At 41.0% G+C, this 19,362-nt stretch overlaps 1 long non-coding RNA gene across 1 annotated transcript; it reads right to left on the reverse strand.

Annotated features, from left to right (window-relative positions):
* Window positions 1-12,817: 12,817 nt before the first annotated feature.
* LOC141615329 (uncharacterized) lies at window positions 12,818-15,345 on the reverse strand. The gene is made up of 3 exons (XR_012529801.1): window positions 15,035-15,345; window positions 14,828-14,936; window positions 12,818-13,020 (listed from the first exon to the last, which is right to left on the reverse strand). It is a non-coding gene; the product is annotated as an uncharacterized LOC141615329 (long non-coding RNA).
* Window positions 15,346-19,362: the final 4,017 nt, after the last annotated feature.

Raw genomic sequence — 19,362 nt, forward strand, 5'->3', positions numbered from 1 at the left:
ATTGCTGCGATCGGTGGGTGGGACCCAGAACACTTGCCTGCTATTCCTTCTACTTCACAAGGGTATAAGAACAAATTTAGAGACTTGCTCGAATTGATAAGAATTGAGGTGGACCGTCTAGTAACCTCGAAAGGAGTGCGAAGGTTGGACTTTATTGACCGATTCATTAACAAGGCTGACCCCACCGTCTCTTATGTTGCCAGGCAAAGGGCATTTGGGTTTTGCTTGTTGTATTTGTATGTCCTTCAAGGGCATGTTGATGAAGATTTGAGAGGTGATCCCCGTCTCTTGGGCCTAGTTGAGGAAATGGAACTGCGCAGGAGCCCAACCTGTTTATGCTTAGGAGAGATCTTATTGGGTTTGGATAACAGGAAAGCCAATCGCGACCTACCTTATTTGGGGAGTCCCATTATTCTGCAGGTAAAAGAACACTTTTCTTTTTCTTTCTTTCTTTTTTTCTTTTTTTTTTCTTTTTTTTTTGTTTTTTGTCTTTTTTTGTCTAATACCCGCTTTTGGTAGGTCTGGCTTATGGAGCGCCTTCGATTGATCGAGCCCCCAGTTCATGTTCCTTCTTATCATGCTCGCTCGATTGCTATGAGGACCAGGCTTTACATGGTGGACTTCACTCGGGTCTGCAATTACTGGGAAAAAAAACTGAAGAGTGATGATGGCCCTTTGATTAGATGGGTTGTACCGTGGTGGCATCTCAAATCTGTCACTGGAGTATCTTCCTTGGATCCTACCCGATCTGTTCGCATTCCTGGCTTGGAATTCATGGTATGCATCTTCCCGGAGAGGTTGATGAGACAAGTTGGATTAAAACAGATGATCCCGAAGCTTGACACTGTCCCGCAGACTACCGTGGCGCTTACTACTGAGAGACGAACGGAGTGGGCCATTAAATGGGCTCAAAGAAACGTGTGGTTCTTGAACTCTTCTGTTAGTGCCTTATGGGTGTCGGACTCCTATCTGCGGTGAAGGAACGCTACTAATCCCGAGGAGCATGAGAGATTGAGAAAGAGCGAGCACGTTGACTACAAGGTGCGCGAAGTGGAAAAGGAGAAAGAGAAGCATCTGACTGAGGGAGAGGAGGAAGCCGGGTTTCGAGTTGTTCGTCCTTCGAATAAACCGAAGACCTCTCCTGTCGTGGACAAAGTGATTGACAAGAATGGGAAGGCTAGGCCTCGAGAAAGACCATTGGTGATTAGGTCTGGAGTGGCGCAAGAGCGTCCGGCTCGAGGTCGTGACAAGAAGTATGACAAAAATGACAAGGGCAAAGGAAAGATGGAGGAATAGCCCGTCTTTATTATTATTTATTATTATTATTATTGTAATAAGAAGGTGGGGGTTTTTTGAATCCTAGCCTATTTATTCTTATTTTTTATTATTATTATTATGTAACGTATTATTATTATTATTATTAGAAATGAATGAAATAAAAGAGGTTATTTGGTTATGAAACCGTTGTGACTTTCTATTCATTATTCTTGTCGAATTCCAAATGCAACTGCAAATGTCCTTCTATCTACATTTTAAAATTAATGGGTTGTATCCTGTGAAGGATTGCCTACGTATTCATTTAAAAAATGAAATCAAACCCTTGCGCGTAGTTCGAGTAAATGTACAAGAATAATTGTTATAAGCAAGAGCTTTTAATGAACTTAGAAGATAAGCATGAGCTTTTTACTTACTCTTAAGGTGCAATTTAGTTTATTTGATGATATGAGGATGACAAATTGTCAAAATGCAAGAGCAGAGTGACATTAGCTTATTTCAGCTTGGTCGGGGGCCGTTTATTTTAGTGCCACAAGAACGACACGTAAGGTTACGCGAGGCGCGTTTTTGTTCCTATTCTAGGCATAATACCGTTTTAGTTGGTCAAGGTTTATCGGGTTGGCGAATTCATTCCCATCTAGGTCTGTGATCCTAACCACACCCCCTGGAAGTATGGACTTGACTAGAAATGGCCCGGCCCAATTAGGTTTGAATTTTCCCCGTGGATCGACAGGTAAAAGAGCTCTAACCGACTTAAGTACTAAGTCTCCTTCCTTGATGTTCCTTGGCTTGACCCTTTTGTTGAAGGCTCGTTTGATACGTGCTTGATATGTTTGGACATTGTGTAATGCGTGTAGCCTACGTTCATCCAGGAGGATGAGTTCTTCGTATCTATCCCTCTTCCAATCGGCTTCTGGGATTTGACTTTCGAGTAAGATACACAAGGATGGTATTTCTAACTCAACTGGCTGTACAGCTTCTATGCCATAGGTCAAATAGAAAGGGGCGGCTCTAGTGGGCGTCCTAACTGATGTGCGATATCCCCACAAAGCAAAGGGTATTTTGCTTGGCCAATCTCGATAGTTGTCATTCATTTTCTTGAGAATCGTGACAACGTTCTTGTTTGCCGCCTCTACCGCGCCATTAGTCTGTGGTCTATACGGCGAAGAGTGGTAATGCCTAATTTTATACTTGGCTAGCAATTGCTCAGTCTCGGCTTGGAAATGTGATCCATTATCACTAATGATCTCATGTGGGCAACCGTATCGACAGATGATGTTGTTCTATATGAGTTTTGCCACGTTTTTAGCTGTGAGACTAGTGTAGGAAGCCGCTTCTACCCATTTGGTGAAATAGTCAATTGCCACTAGGATGAAACAGTGACCTCCTGTTCTTGCCGGAGTTATCTTCCCGATTATATCAATTCCCCAAGCAGAGAATGGCCAAGGAGATGTCATCGTATAGAGCAATGAAGGAGGGACATGATGTATGTTCCCGAATATTTGGCAGTTGTGGCAATGTCTTACGTATTTGATGCAATCGGATTCCATTGTGGTCCAATAGTACCCCAAATGTGTGATTTTTTTTGCCATCATGGGACCACTCATGTGAGGACCGCATTCTCCATCGTGAACTTCTTCCATTACTTTCCGCGCCTGTGAATGATCGAGGCAACGTAGGATTACACCAAGAGGTGTTCTTTTGTATAGTTCTCCTTGCATGAGAACGTATTGGGAAGCTAGTAGACGTATAGCACGTTGTCCCCTTTTGTCCATATCCGGTGGATAGGTACCGTTGAGCTTGAAATTCAGGATTGCTTGAAACCAAGGCTCCTCTGTGACTTCCTCTTCGTCGGTGATTTGGTGGACATAAGCTGGCTCTGATCGTCGTTCGATGCACAAAGGCATTTCCACCATGTCATCTGGCATATTAATCAAAGATGCGAGTTTTGCAAGAGCATCCGCAAATTGATTTTCTTCCCGAGGTAGGTGTAGATAGGTCACGCGATTGAAGAATTGGGCAACTTGGTCTATTCTGGCTTGATAAGGTGCTAAGCTTTCACTTCGGATTTTCCAAGATCCCGTAACTTGATTGATGATCAGGGACGAATCCCCATGCACTCGGAGGTTTTTAATGCCTAGGCTTACTGCCGCCTGTGGTCCAATGAGACAAGCTTCGTATTCTGCAACATTGTTTGTCACCTCGAAGTCGAGTTTGACAGAGATCAGTGTATGCTCGCCTTCAGGAGAAATGAGCAACACTCCTATTCCAAATCCTCTTAAGTTTGATGATCCATCGAAGCAAAGGTCCCAGGAGTCTACATCGGTATGGAGTATATCCTCGTCTGAAAATGACCAAGTATCTATTGTTTGTGCATCATTGATGGGGTTTTCTGCGAAGAATTCGGCAACGGCGCGCCCTTTTATAACTTTCAGAGGCACGTATTTGAGATCGAACTCTGAGAGCATCAAGGTCCATCTTGCTAGTCGCCCGTTGAGAACGGGTTTTTCGAAGAGGTATTTGACTGGATCCATTTTGGAGTATACTTTGACGGAGTAGCTAAGCATGTAATGGCGTAGCTTCTTCGTTGCCCACACAAGAGCGAGGCATGTCTTTTCGAGTTGCGAATATTTGCACTCGTACTCCAAGAACTTTTTACTAAGGTAGTAGATAGCCTTTTCCTCCTTTCCTACGATTTGAGCTAGCATGGCGCCCATGGCTGTTTCAGTCACTGTGAGATATAAACCAAGAGGTTTACCTCGTTGAGGTGGCATGAGCACGAGTGGTTTAGTTAATATCTCCTTGATTCGGTCAAACGCCTTTTGACAGTCATCATCCCACATGGTGTGATATGTTTTGTTGAGCTTTTTTAAGATAGGTTCACAGATCATGGTGAGTTTCGATATGAATCGACTTATATATTGTACTTTTCCCAGGAATCCTCTGACTTCTTTCTCCGTTTGAGGTTGCGGCATTTCGATCAAGGCTTTGATCTTGGAAGGGTCTATTTCTATACCTCGTTGGCTAACGACGTATCCCAGGAGTTTGCCAGATGTTACTTCGAATGCGCACTTCTGAGGATTGAGCCTCATGTTGTACTTTCGCAGCCTTAAGAAGAATTTGCGAAGGTTCGCAATATGCCCCTCTCTATCTTTGGATTTGACAATCATGTCGTCTACGTACACCTCAACTTCTTTGTGCATCATGTCATGTAGGAGTGTAGTTGCGGTGCGTTGATATGTAGCTCCGGCGTTAATTAACCCAAACGGCATGAACGTGTAGCAATAGGTTCCCCATTGAGGGACAAAGGCGGTCTTGTGCATGTCTTCTATGGCCATCTTTATTTGGTTATAACCCGCGTACCCATCCATGAAGGATAGTAGCGCGTGATCTGCGGTATTGTCCACCAATATGTCGATATGTGGTAGAGGAAAGTCATCTTTAGGACTTGCTTTGTTTAAGTCTCTAAAATTAACACAAACACGGATTCTCCCATCCTTTTTGGGTACGGGTACTATGTTGGCTACCCAGTCAGATTACTCGGAAACTTTGATGAACCCGGCTTTGAATTGCTTATTGACTTCTTCTATGATCTTGAGAGCCCATTCTTTCCTCATTCGACGAAGCTTCTGTTTCACAGGCTTGAAACCTGGCTTAATTGTGATTCTATGTTCGGCGATATCCATGTCGATCTCTAGCATGTCTTTGTAGGACCAAGCGAAAACGTCTTTGAACTCGTTTAGGAGGTCTATGAAACTGGCCCTTTCGGCAGAACTCAAGGTAGTCCATATCCTAAGTTCTTGGGGTTCTAGTTCGGTTCCTACATTGATGGGTTCAGTGTTCTCTATTACTGGTCCCCCTTCCCCTTCTTGTAGTATTTCCTTGGCTACGTAGGGAGGTATCTCAATTGAGTCTGGGTCTGGGTCATCCTCAGTATCATCGTAAACAGAATTGCATTCAAGATAACACACAGAGTAAGCAGAACATGATTTATTCATATTAAAGTTTGAGAAAAGTTGAAACAAAGAAGTCATCTGATCTGTGGTCAGCGGCGGTAAAGGGACAGTTGTTGGGGCATTTCCCGAACTACTGTTACTATTTGAGACTAAGCTAGGAGAAACAAATGGAATGGGGATGACGACAGGAGGAGACTCCTTAGTGACTTAGACTCCGACTCTAACTCTGACTCGAATTCATCGTCTTCTGGTTCTCCTTTGAAAATCTCTCCTTCTCCAGTGGTGAGCTTGAAGAGTCTTCCTTGATTGTTGGTCCACTTGATTGATTTTCTCCATCCTTTCGGCTGATTCGCGTTTGTTTCTGTGATTAACGCGGTAGGGTTGAAGTGGTTGTCTTGAAGTATCATGGTAATGATCTCATCCTGCGCGGCTCTAACAAATCGATCTTCTCCAAATAGTAGACTGACAGCTTGTTCGTCTACGCAAGGTGCTTGACGAGCTTTGACAGTAGGAACCGTTTCTGGAGGAATGAAGTAGCAATCGTTAAAGATCTCGATTCCGGCTAGCTTCCTTTCGAGATAATGCCAAGGTTCGGGAAATCCGTAAAAGAGTTCTAGACTTCCTTCCCTAACAAAGTATCCATTTAGGTTAGGGAGATAGGGCCGCATTTGGACTCCTACGTACTTACAGTTTTGAACTTGAGCAAGCATCTCGAGAACTTCCTCTTTAGTGGGTTTGTATCCTAGTCCAAGTGGTATCCTTTTTTAGTTGCCTTCCTTGTAGGGTACGAAGGTGTTTCTTCAGATAGGGTTCAAAGGCATTCCCAGGGAAGTATCCCTGGGATTTGAGTATGTGGTTGACCACCAAGTTGGAGTAGGGATCGTAGTATAGGGGTGCCAATTCGCTTTCTATGACAATTATGCTTTGAAAACCCCCAAGTTCATGTACTGGATCCGCAAGGACTTGATTATTTGACTTCTTTTCGATTATTGCCTTGATGGGTGATGAAGTGATTGTCACCACTTTGCCGTTTAGTGGAATTTTGATCTTTTGGTGAAGGGTGGATGTTACCGCTTTGGAAGCGTGAATCCAAGGTCTTCCCAGAAGTATGTTGAAGGAGGCTTCTATGTCCACTATTTGGAAGTTAACCTTTCGCTCAATTGGCCCTGTGGCTATGGTTAGGTTAACGAGCCCTACTACCTTTCGTCGTGTACCATCATATGCACGGACACCTTGATTGGTAGGGGTCCAATCCGACTCTTTCATGCCTAGTTTGTATGCCGTTTTCAGGGGTATGACGTTGACCGCGGAGCCATCATCTACCAAGGTCATTGGCACATTCTTCTTTAAGCAAATGACGGTGATGTAAAGAGCCAAGTTGTGACTAGCGCCAAAGGGTGGCAAATCTTCGTCTGAGAAAGTAATAGGATTACTTAGATTCGGTGATTCTTGGAAGACCAAGTTGACTACATCTTCAGGTGTGGAGTTATGCGCTACATTTAGCTTGGCCAAAGCTTGCAATAAAGCTTGGCGATGTGGGAACGAGCTTGCTACTAATTGCCAGACTGAAATATCAGCCTTTGTCTTCTGTAATTGCTTGAGCAAATGATCAGTAGAGTCATCTTCATTATCATTTGGTGTGATAACATTGGTTGGACCATTTTGAGTAGTGCTTTGATATGGACGCCCCGAATGAGTTAGATGGTCCACATCTTGGTCTTCACCATTTTAGACTATTTCCTTGACTAGGGAGTGTTCAATGAGATACTCGTCCTCATCATCATCGATCTATACTCCATTGATTGTAGCTAGCTCCCTCATTCTCGTGATCTCGTCCTCTAATTGTGTGACTTGGTCGACTAGTTTATCAACCACGGCGACTATTTCTTGCATAGTGGCATTTTGAGAAAAGATTAATGGCGCATGATCTTTGGGTGTCGCATTGGGGTCATGTAAAGTTGTCACCATATTTTCCAATTCCCAAACTTGCCTATCCACACTTCTTGCCCATGCGATGAAGTCGGCGATGGTAGGGGAAATGGTAGAGTAGAACCCTTCATTCTCGATCGCGTGGATCTTGTCTTCGACTGGAGAAATGAGGTGTGAACAATCTAAGGTAGATTATTCACTTGTGATCACTAGAATTCCAAGAGGATTCTGAGTGTTGTTGGGCTTACCTCCCGGCGGTATTGGTAGTCGACCATCCTCTATCATGTCTTGAAGCACATTTTTCAATTTGTAGCATTTTTCTGTGTCATGCCCTTTGCCCCTATGATATTCGCAGTAAGAGTTCTCGTCCCAGAATTTGGACTTCTTTTCAGGTTCGGGCGTAGGTCCTATGGGTTGGAGTTTGCCTTGTTTCATTAGCCTTTTTAGAGCATTGGAGTAAGTGTCCCCAAGATTTGTAAATTTCCTTGGTGGGGCACTCTTCTTGAATGGCTCGAGGAGGTTAACTTCATCGGTCTTACTAATGGAGCCGTAAGAACGACTTGTTGAGCCTTGATATCCTCGACCTACCGTTTTAGACAAGAGCCCTTTACGGATGTCATCCTCGATCCTTGTTCCTAGTATGGTTAAGTCCTTGAAAGTTTTAATGTTTTGGTACCTCAAATGATTGGCATAGATGGGCTTTAAGTTGTAAACAAATTTCTCCACGAGGGTAGCCTCATCCGGACGTTCAACTAGTTGGGTACTAGTCTTCCTCCACCTACTTAAGAAGTCGGTGAAACCTTCTTTGTCATTTTGGGTAAGAACCTCTAAAGTGCACATGTTAACTTGGATCTCAGCATTATCCATATATTGTTTAGCAAACTCGACCGCGGCGTCTTCCCAAGTAGCGATCTTCTTGTGTTCTAGAGAGTAGAACCATTGCTTTGGGATGGTGTCAAGAGATGAAGGAAAGATCCTTAAGAACATCTCGGGTTTGATGCCTTTGATAGACATATAGTCCTTGAAAGCATGGATATGGTTCAAAGGGTTTTCATGCCCCTTGAATTTAGGGATATCCGTCATGTTGAAGTTGATTGGCAATTTGGAACTCACGGCCTCATACTTGCGATTATTCTCCCTATAAATGTCATCCCCTTTAAGATACATCAATTGCTCCTCTAAGTATTGGAGTCGTTTTTCAGCTGTAGTCACACCCATGGGAGGGCTTTCTTCCCTGAAGTCATTCACGAAGTCATCAACGACTTCACTTTCTCGAGGAGGAATCCTCATTTCCACAGTATATATTCGGCCTTCGATGGTGTCAAGGCGATCATACACTTGGTCTTGAGTAACTTGGAGTTGAGCTAGCGCGGCTAGGATTCGATCATTACTATCTTGGAGTTGATTGAAGTTCGCGTCGCTTGTTTCAGGCATTTTGGAAACTGGATAAGAGATCGACGGCGAATCAAAACACGATCGACCATTCTAACACACTTACTAGGAAAGAAATGTTTTGACTTGTAAAGTGGGTGTGTGCCACTTGTGTCAGTGAGCTTTGAAGAAATGACAAGATTTGAAAAATGTTGGTCCTAGTCAACTTTAGTGTAGTTGTAGGAGTGGACTCGAAGTGAGGTTTCGAAATGGGCTTGGGCCTGAAATTTGACTCGACAAATAGACAGAGTTTTGACTCGGTTTTGCGCTAATCATTGGCCTTTTTTTCGAAATTTACATTTTAAAAGGGATTTTGATTTTACAAAAATCGTCATGGGTTCGTTTAGAAATGGTGATCACGTAAGGTGCAAACATTTATACAAGCAATATAATGGGATGTTGAGTGCATTTAAAAGGGTTTTGGTTTAAAGGGTGGGTTGCCATACCGAACAATCAAACCCGAAGTCTGTGGAGAGGCTCGTACCAAACAAGAGTAAGGCCGATTCCTAGTCCATTTCCTCAAGTAGTGAAAGTCCTTGATACAAACAAGAGTAAGCATCATGGTATGGATGACGTCAACCGCTATTCATCCTTAGGCCCAAATAAGAATTAGGACCGTCTAGATGGGACGATTGGTCAAATGGGTTGGGTTGGGCCTAGGAAGGCCGAATGAAACGATCTAGGAAGATCGAGTTATAAAAACCGACAATTGTCTCGTATAAACTATTCCCTAACCTTGTTCAAGTTTCACCCTTTTGGCTACACGTAAGTGTATTATCCCCAGCGGAGTCGCCAAACTATGGACGTGGGCCCACGGGGGCGGTTGGGAACAAGCGTTTGCATTTGTGGAGTCGCCAAACTATGGACGTGGGCCCACGGGGGCGCTTGGGAACAAGCGTTTGCATTTGTGGAGTCGCCACCAATTTATTGTGGAAAATTGGAAACCGTTCGAATACCTCGTGTCATGTCAAGACACAAAGTAGTGACATGAACACCAAGAACTCGTTACCCTTAGCATTCTATGTCTAAAATGACTCTCGTGGATGCCAATGAACACGGATGTTCACAGAGATCTGGAGTAAGGGGTGAGAGTACGTATTAGGAAGCTCTTTTGATCGAACACCTAATCCCGCTCGCCTCGATAGCGGCCTCTACTAATGATTAGGGAAATTGTCTATGCTCGATATATTGTCGATTATATGCATGCAATGCAACATCCAACTTTTAATCCTAACATGCGAAGATTTAACTAAGTCGGTTAACACGTAATTTAGCATACAATAAATGTCAAAGTAGGAATTTAGGCTCAATTATATGTGAAGCATACAAATGATACAGTAAAAGAAATACAATAAAATATAATAATGAGAATTACAATAATTACAACGGATTCAATTGATTTATGTCGAAAATACTCCCACAACGGATGATTTGAGAAAGAAAAGAATAAAGGAATTAACGAACAGGAATTAGGGTGATAATACGGATAATAGTTAATTAAAACGTAAACTAATTAAACTAGGTCAAGGCAGAACGGAAGTTCAGAGACAGAAATCAACCTGGAACAGGCGCAGCAGAGCTGCACCCTCTGGAAGAGGCGCAGCAGTTGCTGCGTCTGTTCCAAGGGTGAGTTCTGGCTGTGAAGCCAGAACTGCAAATCGTTAATGTTAATTGGTGAATTTAAGGATCAATTATGATATTCGACTCGGATGGAAGTGTGACACCCTCATTTATCGCGGAAAAGTAAACGCGTAATTCTAGAATAAAACAGCATGGATATGTTTGTAATAGGTTCATTTGGGTAAAAACCTGTAATTTTTAAAACCTGAACCTGTTATAAAGATATCCAAATTGGAAGGTGTCAAAACATACAAGGTCTAAATAGAAGTTTCGCAACATAACCATTGCTAAAGTCGCGAATAGCAAAGTTATACAACCAAATGTAAAGAGGGAGACATATGTCCCTAAAATGTATGTGACATAAAAAGTGTTTAAGGGTCACAATAAAATAAAGCCAGTCTAGGTCCCAAGGTTACTTTGCTTGCTAGCTCGTCCATGTACCCCATATATGCATCACCTACCTGGCAATCACATTTTATACAAATACGAAAGCCACAGTCAGTGGGGAGTAACTCCGAGTTCTCCCAGCCACGAAATGTCATAATTAATATAACATGTAAACATAAGAATATGAATATGAATAACACATAGCCTTAGCATATAAATGCTAGACAATCGTGCTTATCATATGAACAACAATATAACAACACATAGTCCTAGCATGTGAATACTAGACCGACTCATACTACACTATCATGTGAATCACATAACATCCATGAATCCAAACTCTATCAACCATAGCCGGCTTGCATCTCACCTTCTATGATTCATAGAATCATCAAACAAGAAAGGACAATATATCTAGAGACAGGCATAAGTTCCTAGTACAGTCAATAGTCACTTTGTAACTCGAGTCTATACCACGAGGTAGGGAAGCTAGTATTTTGGCTCAGAGGTTAATATGAATAAAACATGGCCAAAACACCTAGTATCTTGGCTCAGAGGTTACATTTAAAACATGGCCAAGGTACGACTCAACCCTAATCCTAGACTGCGCAGACCTAGCGAAATGCGGATAAAACCACCGCACCCAAGACTCATGATAAAACCACATGAGTACCCTAAGGAGTCCACCAAAGGGTTGGCTAGTACTTAAGCTGACCATCTCCTCACAAAATAGGCGAAAGGTCATGCCCCACTTGGATATAAACCCACCAAGCCAGGAACACAAAGGCTATTAAGCTGCAAACATATACTCGTCAAAGACTATACTGGCCTATCTATGATGAAGGCCGAAATACTCACCTAGGACCTAGTCCCAGCTTGAATATTGTAGCCCACACCACACAAGACAAGTAGGACACCCAATTAACCATAAAAGAGACAAAGAGTCCAAACTTGTACACACAAAAGATCATACACACCCTAGTATATGAAAGGCTACGCAAGAGCATATTCAGCTGACAATCCAACAATATCTCCAATATCAATAATAATCCAAATTCCAGCTAACCGTTAATCTCATAATTCATGAGAATAAGCTAAAATGGCAACAAGGCAAGAAGACTCAAGCATAAGGCATCCAAAGCATCCAACAACCAACATGTGAAATGATAATTGCAAATATCAAGGCATAACATAAAACTTCCAAAAACAACCAATCTCACCTCAAAGAGAAACCCTCGACCCGAGTCCCGCGACGGGTCATCGGTCAAATCGAGGCTGACTGGTTTAAACCTAGTTTGACCAAACTCGTTCGGTCAATCTGGCCCAGCTCAGAGTCTTGGCCTACTTTGGCCCAAATCACAAATTTTATCGCAATATTATTCTCATGCTATTTCCAAATTTCTATCATGTGAAAAACGAAAGTAATACATTATCAATCACCTAAACACCTATCAAGCAACAAACACAACATCAACTACTAATGTGACATTAATTCGTCGAGTAACTCGGAATAGTTACCTTACGCTAGAAAAAGGCAAATAACCCTTGAGAAAGCTTCTAAAACCCAAAATTACTCTTCATCTTCAACCACATATGAGTCACCTAAAATAATTATGTGAAGGGACGATATTAACGAATTATCGTTATATAAAATTTGAGACGGAAATTAATTTAATTATATTTTAAATAAACCAAACTAGCGTCAAAACAAGTTATATTGACAACCTCTACCCACGACTAAAAGGAGTCATTGAACGGTCCTAAACCCGTCACCAAGTAATGGAAACGGGTTTAAAACGTTACTCCGCGCATCCCCAAAACAGAGGCCAAACACACACCAAAACAACCAGCTACTACTCCACCTAATGGACCACCCAACCATAAATAAAGGAAAGGAAGAAAGGGGAAAAACAGGGGTATGGGTACCCCGTGTCCAACCCAACACCACCCCGTTCAACTCTCCCTCCCCCACGGCTGCTAAGCAGCCAGCAACCATCCCTACCAACACCTATTATGGCTGACCAGACAGGCCATTTCTACTGTCTTCCACTGTGACACCCCTAAATTTAGCCTTAAATAAAGACGTAAATTCTACGGAAAAACTGGTAGGATATGTTTGTAATTGGTCCAACTATATAAAAACCTGTAATTTCAAAAAAAATTTCTAAACCAATCACAACATATCCAACATTCCCAAGAGGCGGATGCCAAACCTGCAATGCTAATGAACTAATTTACATGCCATAGCTAACGATAAGAAAATGTAATGATACAAACCCAAAATAGAAAAGGGAGACATATGTCCCTTCAAATTATATACAAAACCAAAAGTTAAAAGGATTACTATAAGAATAGTCAAAACTAGGTCCAAGGTTCCTTATGCTCACTAGCTCGTCTGTGACCCCAACAAAGCATCAACAACCTGTCAATCGCATTTTATACAAACACGAAAGCCACAATTCAGTGGGGAGTAACTTCGAGTCCTCCCAGCCACGAATCGTTAAAATTAATGTAACATGTAGTAAAACATGTAAACAAGGTGATAATTAATCTAATTTCCAAGTATTATAACATATGAATACTAAATTGACCAAATTAAATTATCATGTGAAACATATAACAAATTGTAATCCAAACTTTATCAATTGTAACCGGCTTACATCTCACCTATTACAATTCATAAAGTCACCATACAAGAAAGGGCAATATATCAAAGACAGGCATAAGTTCTTAGCACGGTCAATAGTCACCCCGTAAATCGAGTCTATACCACGAGGTAGGGAAGGTAATCGAACCGGTATCTTGGCTCGGCGGTTAATATTAATAAAACATGGCCAAGACACAACACAACCCTAGCCTAAAATCTGCCTTGAGACCTAGACATGCGGATACACACCACCGCACTCAAGACCCACAATTTTTCTAAAACAAAGTGAGTACCCTAAGGAGTCCACCAAAGGGTTGGCTAGTACTTAAGCTGACCACTTACTATCAAAATAAGTAACGAGGTCATGCCCCAACTTGGATATAAATCCACTAGTCAGGAACACAAAGGCTATCAAGCAGTGAACATATACTCGTCAAAGACTATAAAGACCTATCTATGATGAAGGCCGAAATACTCACCTAGGACCTAGTCCCAGCTAGTCCCAGCTTGAATACTTTAGCCCGCACCACACAAGACAAGTAAGACGCCCACTTAACCATAAGAGGGCAAAGAGTCCAACTTACTAACATAAATGCTAACATTCTATCATGTGAAAGGCTATATAAATGTCTATTCAGCAGATAATCCAACATTATCCTCAATAAGTATTCAATACCAAACTTTCTATTCTAACAATATTAACCATGTTAAAGGCTTCAGGGAAATCTAGGGCCATTTCTATAATATAAGCAACTATTAAATTCAATCAACTATACAAGTGAACTAAAACTTGATAAATGGCCTAAAACAAGAAAAAGGCCAATTATCTAATTCATATAAAATTTCATCCAACCGAATTTTTACCCGCAACCCCACCTGCGGCGCAGTGCGGTTAAATTGCGGTGACCAATCACTCAATTAATCGACATCGAATCAGATCAAAGGGACTAAGGCTCGGTTTTGGCAATCATCAAAACATGGCAATTATTGCTATAAAATTTACCTTGAGCCTAATCATTACAATTTCATCTTATAAACTATCCTAACATGTGATAACTATCAATATAAGCTTAATTTTACCAACCTCATTATCTTTACTACTAACATTATTCATTTTAAGCCTTTTTATTACCATTTCATTTTATAACCTATACTAACATATGCTAACTACCAATATAAGAATAATCTCTACTACTAGTATGATTCAATTTAAAAGTGTACTCATATGTGACTTATACAACTCTAACATTAATTAACCCGAAATGACCAATATTGTACGAAAAACCGCGAAACAAGCAACGGACCAACCCGGGCCAACCCCAAGGCCTGCCGTGGCCTGGCCGGTCGCTGGCCGTCACCCCTACACCACCATTTTTCCATTTTTGTTCAGTATAAGACCGTCTGAAACATAATTAATCGTTCCTAATACTAATATGTTAACTAAAACTAACAAAAATACATGGATTAAACATGCATGCAATTAATTTAACATGTGAAATTAACCACTTAATTAAAAATGACAAAAACATACAAAAATCAAAGATTGTGACGATTTTTCGTCGAGTAACTCGAAATAGGTTACCTTAAGCTAGAAAATGAGCAATTAGCACCTTAAAACCCAAACCCTAACAAGCACTAGCCGCTATCCTCGACAATATACGAGTCCCCAAACTCGTCTTCCAATTCTTCACCTAAATAAACAATAAAAACACAAAAATAAGTATATAAAACCGAAATTACCCAAAATTCGTCTTAAAACAACTTCAAGAAAACTGAAATTAAAACATACTAGGTTGTAGATCTCGACGAGAGGATTCCGGAAATGTAAATTTCGTGAAAATCCGATAAGAAATGAGGAAGTTGTGACGATTTTTAGCTTGAAATGTATAAAAATGGTGTTTTGGTTTATTTAGAACAATGAAGAAGATGAAGGAAGGAAAGAAAATCAGAAAAAAAAGAAAGGAAGGGGGACTGGTCCGCGGGAAAGGGAGAAAGGAAAGGAGGGAGTCGGGTTTGAGTCGGGATTTTACGAGTCGGTTTTGGCTCGTTTCGATAATAATTAAAACCGTAGGTCAAATGCAAAATCCGACAAGACCAAAGTTTTTAAACACGAGATTACAAGAAAATTGAATACTCATACGACCCATTTCCAAAATCGTTTACCCAACGTTCAAAAGAATTGTCATTTTCCCCCCGATACGCCCTTATTTCGAAATAAAAAGTTTTACACGGTTTAAACTATTTTTAAACATCTCGAAACTATCAAAATAAATACTTTTCTTCAAAATATAATAAAATTATATTTCTTTGAATTATTTTTACTTTAAATACTTAAATATCAAATTTTATTTGATTAATAAATTATTTTCGAAATATATTAACGGTCCGAAATTACGGGCGTTACAATCACCCCTCCTTTTAAAAAGTTTCGTCCTCGAAACTTAGAAGGAGAAATTATAGTTATAAGAAAACATAGGTATCTTTTCAATGAAACGGTGATACTCTCGTTGATCAGACAAGAACATCCACATTCATATCAAGATATAAAAATATTTCTACACCAATAAATGAGAAAACCCATTATTGGGACGTCACCAACAACGAGATTTAACATTCACTAATGTTAAAACCATTGTAAATCATAAAAGCATTTTCAAACCTTTAGTTTAAAGTTCTATAGTAAGAATAATATCTTTACTAATTATGATTAAACATGGCTTAGTAACTCGGAAAAAGAGTAAGAAAAGGAATATCTTACGAGAATAATTCAGGATATTTAGCTAATATAGAAGCTTCAGTCTCCCAAGTCTCTTCTTCGACATTTCCACAACGCCAAAGAATACGGACTAGAGGTACAACTTTTCTCCTAAGTTGCTTGTTGGCTTTTTCAAGAATCCGAATTGGCCTTTCTTCAACCATCAAGTTAGGCTCCAATTCAAGAATTTCTTCTTGGATGATATGGCTAGGGTCACTAATGTACTTCCTCAATTGAGAAACATGGAAGACATTGTGAACCTTGCTTAGATTTGGGGGCAATTCTAAACGGTAAGCAACAGGACCAATCTTTTCAATCACCCGAAAAGGTCCAATATACTTAGGGCTCAGCTTCCCTTTAACGCCAAACCGTTTCACCCCTTTCATAGGTGACACTTTAAGGAATACTTGATCATCAACCTCAAAGGAAAGTGGTCGACGACGGACATCAGCATATGATTTTTGACGGTCCTGAGCGGCTTTCATCCGCTCCCGAATGATCTTAACTTGTTCAATGGACTCGGTCACCAAATCAGGTCCTAATATTGGAACATTTTGGGTTTGATCCCAACAGACATGAGTACGGCATTTCCTACCATACAGAGCTTAATATGGTGCCATTTTAATGGAGGCTTGATAGCTGTTGTTATAAGAGAACTCAACCAGAGGTAAACATTTCTCCCAGGAAGTTTGGAAATCTAAGGCACAGGCACGAAGAAGATCCTCTAAAGTTTGAATTGTTCTCTCAGTTTGACCATCAGTGGCGGCGTGAAAAGCAGTGCTCATTAAAAGTTTACTACCTAGGGCCTCTTGTAATGCAGTCCAGAAACGAGAACAAAATCGAGGATCCCGATCTGAAACTATATCTTTAGGAACCCCATGATAGCGCACTATCTCATCCACATAGGTACGAGCTAGAACTTCTAATCTCCAGGTCTCTTTGATGGGAATAAACCGAGCACACTTAGTCAATCGGTCTACAACCACCCAAATAGCATTCTTCCCAGTGGAAGTCCTGGGTAAAGCCATCACAAAATCCATGGATATAGACTCCCATTTCCAAAGAGGAACATCCAAGGGTTGAAGCAAACCCCCGGGCTTTTGATGTTCTATCTTTACTTTCTGGCAGGTGAGGCATTTACTGACATACTCCATAACTTCAATCTTCATCCTAGGCCACCAGAATTGCAATCTCAAATCTTTGTACATTTTGGTACCTCCCGGATGAATGGAGTAAGGAGAGAGGTGTGCCTCATCAAGAATTCTTTTTCTCAAATCGGCTGCACTCGGAACATAGATTCTACCATGATAACGAAGATACCCATCATCATCAATCTTACAATCCTTAGCTTGCCCAAGTTGAATTTTAGCTCGAATAGATATGAAAGTAGGATCATTAGGAAGGCAAGTACGGATCTCACGATGGAAGTCAGGTTCAGCTGACATGGCGTCAAGATGATGTGAGCCCCTTTTTACAAGGCTTATTCCTAGTTTTTTGAAGTTCTAAAGCAAGTTCAGGAGGTAATTCCCGAAAAGAATTCAAAGAATGACAGGATTTTCTGCTAAGAGCATCAGCCACCACATTAGCTTTTCCTTCATGATAAATTAGATTGGCATCATAGTCATTCACCAATTCCAACCATCTTCTTTGTCTCATGTTCAGCTCTTTTTGGGTAAAGAGATATTTCAGGCTCTTGTGGTCGGTGTAGATGTTGCAATGGACTCCAATGAGGTAGTGTCTCCAAATCTTTAAAGCATGCACCACCGCAGCTAATTCAAGATCATGAGTCGGGTAGTTAACTTCATGAACTCTAAGCTGTCGAGAGGCATACGCAATGACTTTCCCTTTTTGCATCAAGACACAACCTAAACCATGCTTAGAAGCATCACAAGAAACATCAAAGTCCACTCCTTCTTCGTAAGGTCAACACCAGAGCGGTAGTCAACCTCTTTTTCAATTCCTGGAAGGCATTTTCACACTCCTCAGACCACACAAACTTAGACTCTTTCTTCAGCAACTGAGTCATCGGCCTAGCAATCTTTGAGAAATCCTTCACAAACCGTCGATAATAACCCGCCAAGCCAAGGAAACTACGGATTTCAGAAACATTGGTTGGACTTTTCCAATCAACAACGGCTTCAATTTTGGCAGGATCTACCATAACACCCTCTTTTGAAATGACGTGCCCAAGGAAGGTCACTTTAGGTAACCAGAATTCACATTTAGAGAATTTAGCATACCATTTTTCACGGCGCAAAATCTCTAAAATAACACGAAGGTGTGCGGCATGATCATTTTCAGATTTAGAATAGATCAAGATGTCATCAATGAACACTACAACGCACTTGTCGAGGTGTTCTCTGAAAGTACGGTTCATCTGATCCATGAATACTGCTGGAGCATTGGTCAAACCATATGGCATCACCGTAAACTCGAAATGACCATATCTCGTACTGAAGGCGGTTCTAGGAATATCAGCTTCTCGGACTGGAATTTGATGATAGCCCGAACGAAGATCGATTTTAGAAAAAGTAGAAGCACCACGGAGTTGGTCGAAAAGATCATCAATTCTAGGAAGAGGATATTTATTCTTGATAGTAACTCGGTTAAGTTCACGATAATCTATGCATAATCGCATAGATCCATCCTTCTTCCTTACAAAGAGAACAGGAGCACCCCAAGGCGAAAAGCTAGGTTGAATAAAACCTTTGGCAATCAAATCATCCAGCTGAGTCTTCAACTCTTTCATTTCAGACGGTGCCAGCCTATAAGGAGCTTTAGCAATAGGGCCGGTACCAGGAATAAGATCAATAGCAAATTCAACTTCCCTTTCAGGAGGAATTCCCGGTAGCTCATCAGGAAAAACATCGGGAAATTCACATACTACAGGAATGTTCTCTTTAGGAGGTAGAGAGGAAGAATCAGAAGTAGTCACCATATACAAAAAGGCTTGATGACCCTTTTTCATCGCATTGACAAACTTCATAGCAGAAATTAATTTAGTACCGGTTCGTCTTTTAACCATTTGATAAGACACACGGTGACCTGAAGGGCTTGTAAGAATTATTTTCTGATCTCGACATTCAAATCGAGCATGATAAGTATGTAACCAATCCATGCCCAAAATGACATCAAATTCTTCAAGTGGAAATTGGAAAAGATTTGCTGGAAATATAGATCCCATAATAGAAATAGGGACTTCCGGATAGATTTTAGAACAGGAAAAAACATCCCCAGAGGGTAAGGATATAGATGTGCTTTCTTCTTGTGATGATTCAAGTGATAATTTAGCGGAGAGTTTCATTGAAATAAAAGATAAAGAGGCACCCGTATCAAATAGTACCAAACAAGGAACATCAAAA

The sequence above is a fragment of the Silene latifolia genome, chromosome 11 (genome assembly GCF_048544455.1).
Source record: "Silene latifolia isolate original U9 population chromosome 11, ASM4854445v1, whole genome shotgun sequence".
Taxonomy (NCBI): domain Eukaryota; kingdom Viridiplantae; phylum Streptophyta; class Magnoliopsida; order Caryophyllales; family Caryophyllaceae; genus Silene; species Silene latifolia.